We start from the raw sequence: 13958 nt of genomic DNA, 5'->3' as shown, positions 1-13958 counted from the left end.
TCTTTCTTTTCTAGGTGAGATTATCTTTTAGGCTTCAGACTTTACAAGTGGATGTTTACTGCAGTAGTGGCCTTTCTGCTATCCGGTTGTGGGACGCTAATGTTTCCCACTGCTGTGTGAGACCCAAAGTATACAAACAGCGAAAGGGTCGCCAATGTTCCCAGTGTGTTACAGTGATCATGGATTTTATACATGCATACACTGAATTTCTAGTATCATAATAAAATATAACTGAAAGAAATTGAAGGGAAGCAAACAAAGACTCTAAAAATAGTTAACATATTAAATGCATATTTAAGTAAGCAAAAAGCTTCCCCATTAAAAAATAAGTAAATAATACAGACCAAAATACACACACACACACAAAGCAATTTCCTCATTATGCTCGGGCTGCAATTTCTCCAAACAAGAAGATTATTTCTTACGTCACAGCACAATTTTCTCTTCGGCCCTGCCTGTCCTGAGATTACAGAGGTAGTTTATGCTTGATTTAAGCAGGTCGCCCCAAAGGAAAACAATGCAGAAAAAAGCTCGGCATGAGGTGACACGTGATCCCCTGATTAGGAACTCTAGAGGGGAAAGAGTGAAAGGGGAAGAGCAGGCCAAGGTCGACATGATAACACTTGTGTCCTTTACAGTAAATTATCAAAAATAATAATGTAACATTTAATATTATCAGCTTTGTCGCTTTAAAAGCAAATACACAATATATCACGAATCCAGTACCTGTAGTTTGACAAGTGATACATATGATAATGATACATCATCGCTCCTCTGGCAAACTAAGTAATGTGTTGCATAGCAGGGTAACAAAGTAGGTACTGGCTATCCAGTGCAGTCTAATTAATGTGATGTAAAAGAGCCACAAGAGTAACAGAAGCTACTGTATCTCTGCTCAAGTAGAGCACTGAAAACAGGGCAAGTTTTCTGTCCAAAGAGAGTAACGGGTAACAGAAGAGGAGCAGCACACCATTTAAGGACATCCTTGTGCCAGAGAGAGGGATCAGCTTTACACCTGTGGGCTAGGTAATCAACGTCGTGCCCTGATCTCTTTACTTTCCTTGTCACTTACCTTGGCACCTTGGAATCAGCACAAAGACCAAGGAAAAGTCAGCCTTCTGATCTCAAGACAGCAAGAGTTATACGAGCAAAAGGGAACGGGAAAAAAGGAAGTGCCTTGCCAGAATTTAAGTGAAAATGATGTACTTGCAATGCTGTGACCCCATGTGAATGTGCATGTGGCACACTCTTTTGTCAACTGAAAGATTACTTTGAAAAGGAGACGCAGCACATACGCCATCATCCTTTTTCCCAGAAGCCAGGATTATTTGTGTCATTTAAATTTTGGCAGACTTTGAAATAATCTGGACAAAAGTCAACTGCTTTGCCAAGTCTATTTTAAAAACAATACATCATCCCTTTCGTGAGAGACGATTACTTTCCATCGCTAATTAAAAGAAGAGGGGGGGAAAAGTGAATGGGGTGTGTTAAGGGATATTGATGCAATCACTGGATCTAGCAGGGCCACTGGAGCTGGATCAGCTGACTGGCCCTGCTCCTGAAAGAAACTCATAGCACTGGAAAGAAAGCGTTTCCACTTTTCACAGTGGCGTTTTGAAGATGAAAGATGATCGTGAGCTGATGAAACGAGGTTTACATATGCACTATGATTGATGGTGTTTTTTTCCATCCTGGTTATACTGCATGAACAGGCACAGAGAGGCAGAGAGGTACACACGATGAAAAGCATCTCACTTTGGGATTCTGTGCAAAAAGGTTAAAAAAAACAAAAGCAAAACATTAATTTACGAATTACTGAAACTCCATATTTAAGTAAAAATATGACATTGCATGTTTTGCTCGTTTTACATCAAATAGAGGCAGCAGGAGATAAGCAGGAGAAATACGTGATGGAATATCTAAAGGTAGGTATGCAAATATGTAAAAATTGTGTATGTTTCTGTTCTGTGTCTTGTGCACTGTTTGTTTGTATATGTGTATTTCTTGCTGCTGTTACACCCAAATTTCCCCTTGTGGGACAATTAAAGGATTCTTCTAATATGATTTGGCATAAACAGACCATAGGGAGGCTGAGTCTTTCAGAAATAAAGATGGGCAGGGATTACCCTTGTTCAGTGAAGGCTACAGTGGCCTCCCTACAACCAAGGCCTTTCATGCAATTTTAAAACTAAAACAGAGGCAAACTGCAAGCATGGAAAAATGTTTGGCTTTCAAAACTTTAGCTGCTGGTTCCCTCACTTCTCAGTGCTTAAAGGTTGCCAGTCAAAGAAGAGATGGTGACTCAGAATATGTTTTCATTCAAACTAGACTGGCAACACTGAATAAGTAGAAACGAATCTGCAGATAATCTCAGTTAATCACTGTACTATTTATGAATCAGTTACTGACTAATCTTGGTATATTGGTGCAATGGCACTGATGCACTGGGAATGTATTCTGTTTTAGATAATATACATTTTTCTAGGCACTTTTTCTCTTTAGCTACCACTTTGGACCTGTCTCCCAGCTTGAGCAGCTATTTAGTGTATAGTTGACAGATCCTGTAAGATAAGGATTAGCAACAGGAATGCAATGGGTCACCATGTGGTCATTTAGTGTGTGTAAATGTATCTGTGCACTAATTTTAGTGCAAAGTCAATTCCTGGGTGTAGCACACGTACACACTCGCCTGTTTTCTCCTTTGTCCTCCCCTGGGCCAGAACACTATTTAAAGGTTCCAGGAAGAGATCGAGGATGTGGGGGAGATGCTTGAGGAGTTTTTAGGTGCTTAAGTGGTGTTTTAGAATCACATTGTGTCAATATTAGACACTGCACATGAGTTCCAGTTTTATTGTTTCGTATTGGAAAAACAATGACACAACATCCTCCAGGCTAAAGAAAAGAGGGACGGTCTTTTTCAGGAAAGGCCAAGCTAGAATCTATAGAATCTTATACCAGATGAGAATGGGAGAGCATTTCCTCCCCAAAGTCCAGCAACTGGTCTCCTCAGTTCCTAAATCTTTACTGACTGTTATTAAAAGAACAGTGGATGCTACACAGTGCTAAACATGGGCTTTGTCCCAGATCTTTTGAAATATCTTGCTGCTACCAAATTCAAAATGAGCTAACAATTTTCATGAAATACTGAAAATGTCTCACTTTAAATACTTTATGATATTTGCGAATCACTAGATCCAGTTTTTACTGCTTTTGTTTTCCAGAATGGGAGTTTATCTTTACAGACCTGTTAAAAGTACAGGTCTGTACACGTAACTGTTGAGTTACGTGTGCCGGTTTGTGTGCGTGTGTGTTTGCAGGTAACAGGCTTGGCACAGAAAACTCGTAAGCATTCTTCATTTCATTCAGGAATATTCTAGCAGTTTGATGGGTGTTACCATTCTGCTCATTTGCGCAGATGCCTACCAAAACACAACTGGTAGATCAATAGTTGCTTGTCAGTAATGCTGGAGGTCATCAATGGAAACATTGAAACGCATTTACGTAATCAGGCAAATGGGTGATGAGGGGTCAAAAAAGCCCTTGTCTCCTCCTTTAGGTCTGGCTGAAGTTGCAGCGTGCAAGCAACAAATTAATTGACCTGGGCTGGAATAAATATTCATCAGTGAGGTTATTATTCCAGATTTGGATGGTGAGGGCTCTGCCTTCAGCTGTGGTTTGACAGGAGAGGCTGCCTTGTCTCGCTGCAGCTGTTCAACTTGTTGACATCAGTTCACAGCACTTCTGCTCCAGCAGTGATTGTGAAGATATTAAATTTCACCTTCTTCTGCTGTCCCGAGTTTTAAAATAGTCCAAATGTTCCCAATCATGCAGTAAACAACACACCCTCCTGGTTCCCTCAGCAGTGCAATCCATCATCTTAGCAAAGAGCTATTACTGATATAATTATGGTCTCTACTAATGTTTCATACTTTATATGGTGGAGGAATCATTGCATGATGATTTGACTAAACATAACTGAGCGAGGGTTAGAATTCTAAGCAATCGAAACTCGTACGTCACACTCACCTGCTTTGGGTCTTTGCAGTGGATCCATTTTACTGAAACCATAAACTAGCACAAACATTGGAGCTGAAATTTGATTGTAGAAACCTTTACCACTCATTAGATGGGCATCTGAAAGTACACAGAACCCATTTGCCAGTTTGATTAAATACACTGTCATCTCTTTTTCATGAGGAGTACTGATGACAAATATTTGCTTTAATATGCGCTCTGCTTATTTACACACGCACTTCATTCTGCACACAGGAAGCAGCACCAAGACACACACATCTCCTCTCAGACTTTGCTTTGGCCATGTTGTTTAGGATGGATGCTTGCCATCGGTGCATCAGCGTTTAATTACAACATGCTTTAATCCAGGCCCCACTATCAAATCGCTAATCTGTTGAGGTATCACCTTCAGCACAAGACAGAAGTACTAACATGCACCTGAAGTATGTTTTGGGACAAAGTAAGGTTAAGCTGCTTGTTAATGTAGTGTAATACTAGATTGTTGATTTCCAGTGGGTTTAGCTTGGAACAACTCTGAAGTTTTTTTTTCGGGATATCCATTTGAAGCAAATCATTCTGTCAAGAGGTCGAGAAAATCTCTCTAACACAGTTGCTGTTCATAGTGTAATGCTTCTATTCAATGTTTAATTCAATTAGCCCTTACATTTGATATGCAGCACCATGACCTTGCACCTGATAGCATGCTAAAGCTGTATCCGAGGATGGATTACCAACCACGCAAAGGCCCACGAGGTTTGCTAAATATCGTATCTGTCACTGTGTCAGAATCTTTTTTTTTTTTTTTAGTTTAAACTTGCCTCCAACATTATTAGTTGCATCTTAGATGATTGTGGTATACATATTTTGGGCAATGCCTTCAAGAAGCATACGTCTAGTTCCAACACCACCCGAAGGTACCCTAACAACATCACATCTTTGGTTGTGGAGGCCAAGTGAGTAAAGTGATCTCGTTCTGTCGTCAAGAAAACAGGCCGAGATAAAATGAGCTGTGTGACATGGCATGTTATCCTACTCAGGGTCGCCAATAAAAGATGACACTTTGGTCAAGGTTAGACATGGTTAACATCAATACTGTGGAATTTAAATGATGCTCAGCTGATGACGAAGTGTGCCAAAAAAAAACCACACCACTGCACCAGCAGCATCAGCTTGAATTTCTGATACAGTAGTTGTTGGCATTGTTGATGGTTGCAGGACGGATTCTCAGTCCTCAGTGCTAGGACCAATTCTGTTTACATTATACATGCTTCCCTTAGGCAGTATCATTAGAAGACATAGCATACATTTTCACTGCTATGCAGATGACACCCAGCTCTATCTGTCCATGAAGCCAGATAACACACACCAATTAGTTAAACTGCAGGAATGTCTTAAAGACATAAAGACCTGGATGGCCGCTAACTTTCTGCTTCTTAATTCAGATAAAACTGAGGTTATTGTACTCGGCCCTGAAAAGCCTAGAAATATGGTATCTAACAAGATTCTTACTCTGGATGGCATTACCTTGGCCTCCAGTAACGCTGTGAGGAACCTTGGAGTCATTTTTGACCAGAACATGTCCTTCAATGCACATATTAAACAAATATGTAAGACTGCGTTCTTCCATTTGCGCAACATCTCTAAAATTAGAAATATCCTGTCTCAGAGTGACGCTGAAAAACTAGTTCATGCATTTATTACTTCCAGGCTGGACTACTGTAATTCATTATTATCAGGATGTCCAAAAAACTCACTGAAAAGCCTTCAGCTAATCCAAAATGCTGCAGCAAGAGTACTGACAGGGACTAGAAAGAGAGAGCATATTTCTCCTGTTTTGGCTTCCCTTCATTGGCTTCCTGTTAAATCCAGAATTGAATTCAAAATCCTGCTGCTCACATACAAGGTCTTAAATAATCAGGCCCCATCTTATCTTAATGACCTTGTAGTACCATATCACCCTATTAGCACTTCGCTCTCGCTCTGCAGGCCTACTTGTTGTTCCTAGAGTATTTAAAAGTAGAATGGGAGGGAGAGCCTTCAGTTTTCAGGCCCCTCTTCTGTGGAACCAGCTTCCAGTTTAGATTCAGGAGACAAACACTATCTCTACTTTCAAGATTAGGCTTAAAACTTTCCTTTTTGCTAAAGCATATAGTTAGGGCTGGACCAGGTGACCCTGAATCCTCCCTTAGTTATGCTGCAATAGACATAGGCTGCCGGGGGATTCCCATGATGCATTGAGTTTTTCCTTTCCAGTCACCTTTCTCACTCACTATGTATTAACAGACCTCTCTGCATTGAATCATATCTGTTATTAACCTCTGTCTCTCTTCCACAGCATGTCTTTTATCCTGTCTTCCTTCTCTCACCCCAACCAGTCGCAGCAGATGGCCGCCCCTCCCTGAGCCTGGTTCTGCCGGAGGTTTCTTCCTGTTAAAAGGGAGTTTTTCCTTCCCACTGTTGCCAAAGTGCTTGCTCATAGGGGGTCATATGATTGTTGGGTTTTTCTCTGTATCTATGAAGCGCCTTGAGGCGACTTATGTTGTGATTTGGCGCTATATAAATAAAATTGAATTGAATTGAATTTTCCAATCCGGTCGTTAAGTCTGACGTCACTAGCTGTGTCTGGGCCTAAACTCCGCTGCAGGTCCATATATCAAATGATCACTATGGCATTACTGAGAGTTGAAAAACTGTCTAAAGTCTTTCATCTTTAATAAAATGATCAGCGTTCTGCTCTACCAGGTGTAACAATTGAGCTTAACATCCAGGCATCCATGAAAACGGAATTTATGATATTTAACGGAGTCAGAAGTTAGCAGGAAGTTAGCTCGCTAGCTTCTATCTAAATACAATATAGCATGTCATGACTGCAGGGTTTTGGAAACAAATTAAAACGTACAGCTCTGTTATCACTTCCAACATAAATATAGACAGAAAACTAAACAGCAGTGACGTTTGTAGGGTTACTGAAGTTGGGCTAGCTGGTATATAACGATGTGCTACGTGACCGCTAGCGACACAGCTATGTTAGCATAATATAAACAAGCTAACTTTTTTTTCACTCGATAAAAGTTAACGTGAGTGTTCTCGGTGGTCAGGAACAAATGTAATCGCATGGCAGGATGCTGTAAAAGGACCAAACTTCAGCCAGGAGAACAACTAAGATAATCCATCCACAATACAAGGTTAGTCATTCATATACTGCTGCATGGGCTGGGCTGTAGTTACATCCTAAGGTTTTAAAAACTGAGCTTAAATAAATGATTAGCGGTAATAAAAGCCGAGGGAGGTCAACAGTGATCACTGACTGTCTTAGAGCTTTTTGAGATTAAATAGAAGAAAATACAAAACATTAAACATGTTAACAACACAAAAGCCATATTAAACGCAGACTACTTTAGGCCCGGAAGTAGGATTCGTCAAGTCATCACTTAATGACCGGATTGTTTATGCTCATCAGATCACAGAACCACCGCTAACCGCATTTTTGTTTTTCTATTTGGGCAGTTCTCTGAAAATCCCACAGATGATTGCGCACTGAAATCCCAGTAGATCAGTAGTTTCTGAAAGGGCTCACCCTTCATCATCATTGTAGCTTAAAATAACCTTTTTTCCCCATTCAGGTACCCTTGACCTCGTCTACATGCCTTAATGGATTAAGCTTCTCCCAAGTAAATGGCTGGCTTGAACAACTAAACCGATGTTGCTGACAAATATTGTACATCCACTACAAAGCTGTGATTTATTGAAAAGTGCGAGTAATTAACACAAAAAATGGGAAATAACAGCTATTATTAACTCAAAAGACAATAGCAAAAGTGGTGAGTATCATTACATTCACAGCTGCTAGCAGTTATTTTTTGGCACTTTTAATGCAAAATAACAACATTGATTGGGGAAATAATGAAACCAACTCGTATCATGAGTGTCAAAAAGGCCAGGTGGGAGGGTAATCGGGCCATGCTGCTTCTGTAATCATGCAAGCCTGAAAAGCTGGAAAAAAAAAAAAGGTACAGCAGCAGACATTCCCAAGCCACTGGCTGTTTTTGGTCCCAAAAGATCTCACCAAAGTGTAATTATGTAATTGCCTCGTCCTGTGCAATGCCCTCTGAGACATTTTTCTGCAGAAGATTTATTTATGGCCTAGCGTCTGCTTTGTCACCCAATCCTTTGAAACCAGAGAGCACAGAACTCCCCTCAAGGCTTTTAACAGAAAGGAGACAGTTTACATCCAGCAATGTGGCGCTGCACACCAACATGTTTGCATGTAAACATGGTGATTATTTTGCAGGAGTTGTTTCAGCCCTCTCGTCATGCTTAAATGATCTATAACTTTCATATACTTTTCAGTGGTGAAAATAAGCTTCTTGAATGTTTTACTAAGGTAAAATACTGTAATCCTTTTTTTTTACTTTTATATTTTATTCTGTTTTATACTTTCACTGTGTTACATTTATAAAGGAAAACTTTACTTTTTAAACTGTATTCGTTCATATATTTTTTACTAGTATAATCCGGAGTTCACAGAAAAGATTTGCAGTATGGAAATGAAGCATCCAGCAGATATCAGTTGAGTAACATTTGTTGCATGGCTTCTTATTATTGCATAAACTGTATTATATTCAATACAAAATGTAACACTGACAGACCAGTGTTTGTTTTCTCAATGAGTACCTACTCTTTTAGGTATGTTTTCCAGTAATCCTTAAGGATTAAAGGACTGAGAAAACAATTTCCATCTGAACTTTGGAGATTTAAAAAAGCTAATGTGCAACAAAAGGTTTTTCAGCGAGCGGACTCTTTCTTACGATACAAAAAGTTTCTTTCTACATGAAAAAAGGTTGCCAACTGCTTTGTGATGTAATGTTTGGCTCATTTCAAAGATGGCATCTGGTATGTCTCTCATGGAGGTTATACCTACAAATATATACATATATATATATACACATATACATATATATATGTATATATTTGTATTTCCTGAGGCAAGTTAACTGGCCATGTTCCTCTTTGATGTCAACAGTCACCACTTTGTAACCCATTCTTTACACCTCCCAGACTCTCAGTGTGAGTTGTGTGCATCTACAGTACAAAACATTGCATAAGATTGTGATGTCAGCCCAGGGCTTAGGAAGATCTAGTTCCATAAAAGTTCTTTCACCAGTCTCAGTAAAATGACCCTATTCTAACTTCCCACCACAGGCCACGCTGTGTTATGCCCGTCAAAGGGAAACATACACCATGTCATCTGCTTCTTGTGCATCTGCCCTCAAAGGGCACGATAATGGCCACATTTTCCCTGGCAAGGAGTAGAGAAAGAGAAGGCTACCGATTCAGAGTGGCTCGACGCCGAGCTTTCTCACAGTTTTCATTACACCGACTAATTATGATAATTAGCAAACAGAGTTATCAGTGGATGCCGTGATTGTATGTGTAAGAGTATGCGTACGTGAGACACACAAATGAGTTGTTTAATGGCTTGGAAAAAAAACATTCCACTCGAACTTCGATCTGAAGGACGCAGGCAGGTCAGGAGATCGTGAGATCTGGCATAAGATTAAGAAAACAGTTCCAAAATGGAGTGCACATACTTTGTCTTGTCTGGCACTCTTCTGTCCATCTGCGGGACCCTTGGGGCAACAGCAAGAGTTCCCAAACTTTACTACACCAGGCAAAAAATAGGCATAAGTTTAATCCACTAGTGCTTATTTGTTAAATGAGACCTATCTGAGAATTTGAAATGAGATAGTAAAGGTTGAACAGAAAAAAGAATATCAACACAGACCCCAACATCTGCCTGCTGATTGATGACGTGCTAAGATAGTCAGAAATATGCGATAGTCACTTGAAACCACAGCAGAAATATCCAGAATGAGGTGGACTATTAAAAATAAAAACCATAGCTTTTTCCTAATTAATGCCTATAAGTTAGGATTATGTCATAACCTGTTTTGGCATCTTAACTTCTCCATCACAGTGCACTTTAGGCTGAGCTCGGACACTAATTCAAGCAGATGTTAGCTGTTTTCCCCCTTCACACGACAATCTTTTGTGTAGCATTATGTAAGCCATCATCAAAAGAGTACTTTCTTAAAAAGCGCGTCTTTAGCTTGGCTGACAATCCCCCTCTACTGCACAACACTGGACCACTGCCTGCAGTCTACTGGCATTGAGTTTTCTCGTCCTGGCGTGAAATCATAGGCCTCTGCCTGACACACTAGAGGCAGAATAGGCTGCTCAAAGTAAGCTTTTGTTGAACTGCACTGTTGACACTCGTGTTTTTTTTCTTTTAAAGCAATCAGAAAGAGTCTACAAAATGAAGGAATCCTGTTCATCACGCACCCATTAAGGGTCACTGCCTTCCCAAAAATGTGCATTCACATCAGTGTAATTACATAAGGACGTTTACACAAGCAGTAACTGTGGTGTTACTACCACAGGCAATTTTTTCCTCTGAGCAACACTTAACAATAGATGTATGCAGTTGTGTCTCTCGCCTCAATTAAATTATATCCTGCACTTTACAGCATAAAGTGCAGGACGGACGTCTTGGTGACAATTGCATCAGTCGGCTTCTTTATTCATGCAAGAGTGCATGGCTGCACAAACAAGTGTCTAAAGTGGAATTCTTACTAACATGCAAGTAAAAATTTAGATGCTTGTGGATCATACAGGCCAATTAAAGTGTACAGTGTACTGGAAGACAGATCTACAAAGAGACAATACTGGAAAACAAACAAAAACCCAACAAAACTCTTGACTGGACTCTTTTTGAAGCCTTGACTTTAGCCAAGACCAAATTTACAAATGGACAACTTTTGCTTTTCCATTACTTTAAATTACCGAGTGAAACCTTAAACTCGTTAAATGCTTGACATCGCCAATCAAGTGAGCAGCATTTTCCTCGTAGATAAAGAATCTTGTGTTTTGTAAACCAGTCGCTCACTGATGGCAATTGTATGGAATTTAAGTATGATTGTAATAAGTTTCAAGTAATTTGATTTATTACCTCATATAATTTGATTTATATGAGGGCAGCACGGTGGCACGGTGGTTAGCACTGTTGCCGCACAGCAAGAAGGTCCTGAGTTCAATTCCACCATCAGGCCGGGGTCTTTCTGTGTGGAGTTTGCATGTTCTCCCCGTGTTTGCGTGGGTTCCCTCCGGGTACTCCGGCTTCCTCCCACCGTCCAAAGACATGCAGCTTGTGGGGATAGGTTAATTGGATAATCCAAATTGCCACTAGGTGTGAATGTGCGAGTGAATGTGAGTGTGAATGGTTGTCTGTCCCTGTGTGTTGGCCCTGCGACAGACTGGCGACCTGTCCAGGGTGTACCCCGCCTCTCGCCCTATGACAGCTGGGATAGGCTCCAGCGCCCCCCGCGACCCTGAAAAGGATAAGCGGAAGCAAATGGATGGATGGATGGATGATTTATTTATGTGGTTTTTATTGAATTTTATAACGTTGTTTGCCCTCGTGGACAAAAATGACCCCAAAGTACAAAGTGTTGCAAAGAGCCGTATTTTCACACCATACTGTTTTCAAACATCTTTGATCTTGGATCACTGATGTGTGGGGTCAAGCACTGGTCATAACAACCACAACAGGCAGCACAATGAGGAGGCAGGTGCTCTATATTCAATGAAATTTTATTTATACAGCGCCAAATCACAACAACAGCCGCATCAAAGTGTTTCGTATTGTAAGGTAGACTCTACAATAATACATACACAGAAAGTATCCTCAAAAGCCTCCATTGCACTGGAGATTTGCATACTTTGATGAGCATACTTTTTTTTACCATGTTGTGCAAAGCAATGACCAGTAGGACAAAGCACATATTGTCCTCTAGTATAATGAGGAGGGAGAATCAATGTTCAGGAAGATCCAGGGTTAGAAGATATAGAAAATATTGTCAATATTTAGAGCACATGCTACCCTTTCTCTGAAAAAGCACATCAGCCACCTGCAGAAGTGGAAGAAGGCTATGAAGTGAAGAAAAGTGATGAAGAATCTGAACTATGTTCAAGTAGGTTCTCAGGCATCCAGGACATGGTAGTCTGAGGAGCTTGGAGAGAAAGTGACTGGGCTTCTTGAAGTTTCTTGAATTTTCAGAATGTGAAACTGAAATAGAAGATGTGTCAGAGGACTACACATCATCCATTTCAATTATGATGAAGACAAAGAATCAAGCAGGAAAGAGGAATCAGCTGAGACAGAGGAATATTTGCAGTAACGTGAGGAAACACTGATCTGGTCTTCTAACCTTCCCAGTGACAGACGATGCCTGACTCTCTCATGTGCCTCAGAGAAAGATGATCTACCACAGTCCAAGCACATGTGCCAGGTCCCATACTCCTTCAGTGGCTTTTCTACTCGAGTACTGAAAGCATTATACACAGTGTATTCTGCTTGTATTCTGCTTTTTAACGTTCACATGCCAATGGATGCATCAGAGACCAAGTTGGGGTTCAGTAACTTGCCCAAGGACACCTTGGTAAGAACTCCAGACTAGAGCACACAGAGATTGAACCAACAACCATCCAATTAGCAGATGACCTGCTCTACAGCCAACTCAATGATGAACAAGGAGGGACAACAAGAGAGGAAGAAAAATGGACCGAATGCAGCTGTAGGCATATGTGGGTGTGTTGATTCTTACTGCCGTGCATCCAGTAGAGTCGCTACGGCCAGTTTATGACATCCTGAGTCTGGTAGAGAAGTTTTCATGCTGACACAAGATTAATCATAGAAGCACAAAAAGGACATAATTTCTTGATAAAGACACAATAGATGATCGTCGTTCATGACACAAACGTGCTCCCATTTGAGGTGTATGATGTGTGTTGGTGTTGACTTGACTTGAAACACAAGTGGGTGTTCCTCCTGCTGTGATGTAAGATCCTGGTACTGATGTGACTGTATGAGCACCAAGTCCCCTTCAGAGGACTCTGTCCCCTCCAACAGAACATCCAAGTAAACCAGGGAACTTTGAGACAAAAACATGGGCAGCATGTGATGCAGGTCCAGCTGTACATGGAACATGCTCGTGTGCAATGGCAAACCGTCTGTCCTGCAGTCAGGACACGAGTTGTCCCTAACATTGCAGGTTTCCAAAAGAAAACAATCACCTGTAACAGCTTGTTTACTGTATATGCCCCTTGGCCTGCAACTGCAGAAAGAATGCTGTCCATGATGGGACCAGTGCAGAGGAATAAACCTGAGCTTCCTCCTGCACTTGGGTCAAATATGGACACGCCTTTGTCCTCATGAAAGTTTGCCTTCACTCAGACTCATGCCCTCCTACCATGCCAAAATATAGAAAACTGTCAGGCAATGAGTTGGAATAAAGTTGAATAAAACCTTGAAACACAGAGATGGATGATATTTTATACTTGTTGCTTCAAAGCAAACGGGGTCATTTTTGAGCCCTGAGGACCACCAGTGTGATTATTTGCTGCCATTAAAAATTTATAAATGGTTCAAAAAAAGAATTCTCACTAAAGTTCAACATACAGCACTCTGTATGTTGAACTTTAGTGAGAATTTTTTTAAAAAAAAAATTTTTTTTTAAATATTTAATTTAATTAAATATTTAATTTTCTTGTTTTATTTTCGCTAAAAAACAGGGTGTATTTTTTGTAAACAAGGTCTGGTGGCCCTAAAATGTAAAATGTTGGGTAAATTTTGTTTTAATGTGTTGGTCTTAAGTAAAACTAAGGTGTAACACTGAATTGATTGACAATTTATACTTTTTACTTTAAAAAAAACAGTCAAATGAAGTGGGGACATTTTTGACCCCTGAGGACCACCAGTGTGATTATTTGCTGCCATTAAAAATTTTCAAACGCTTGAAAAAAAACTTTCTCACTAAAGTTCAACATACAGCACTCTCTAGTTATTCAGATAGTCAAAATTATCTAAACAATTAAATATTTAATTT

This window comes from Astatotilapia calliptera, chromosome 4, assembly GCF_900246225.1.
Source record: "Astatotilapia calliptera chromosome 4, fAstCal1.2, whole genome shotgun sequence".
Lineage (NCBI taxonomy): Eukaryota > Metazoa > Chordata > Actinopteri > Cichliformes > Cichlidae > Astatotilapia > Astatotilapia calliptera.
This window is presented reverse-complemented; position numbering follows the sequence as displayed.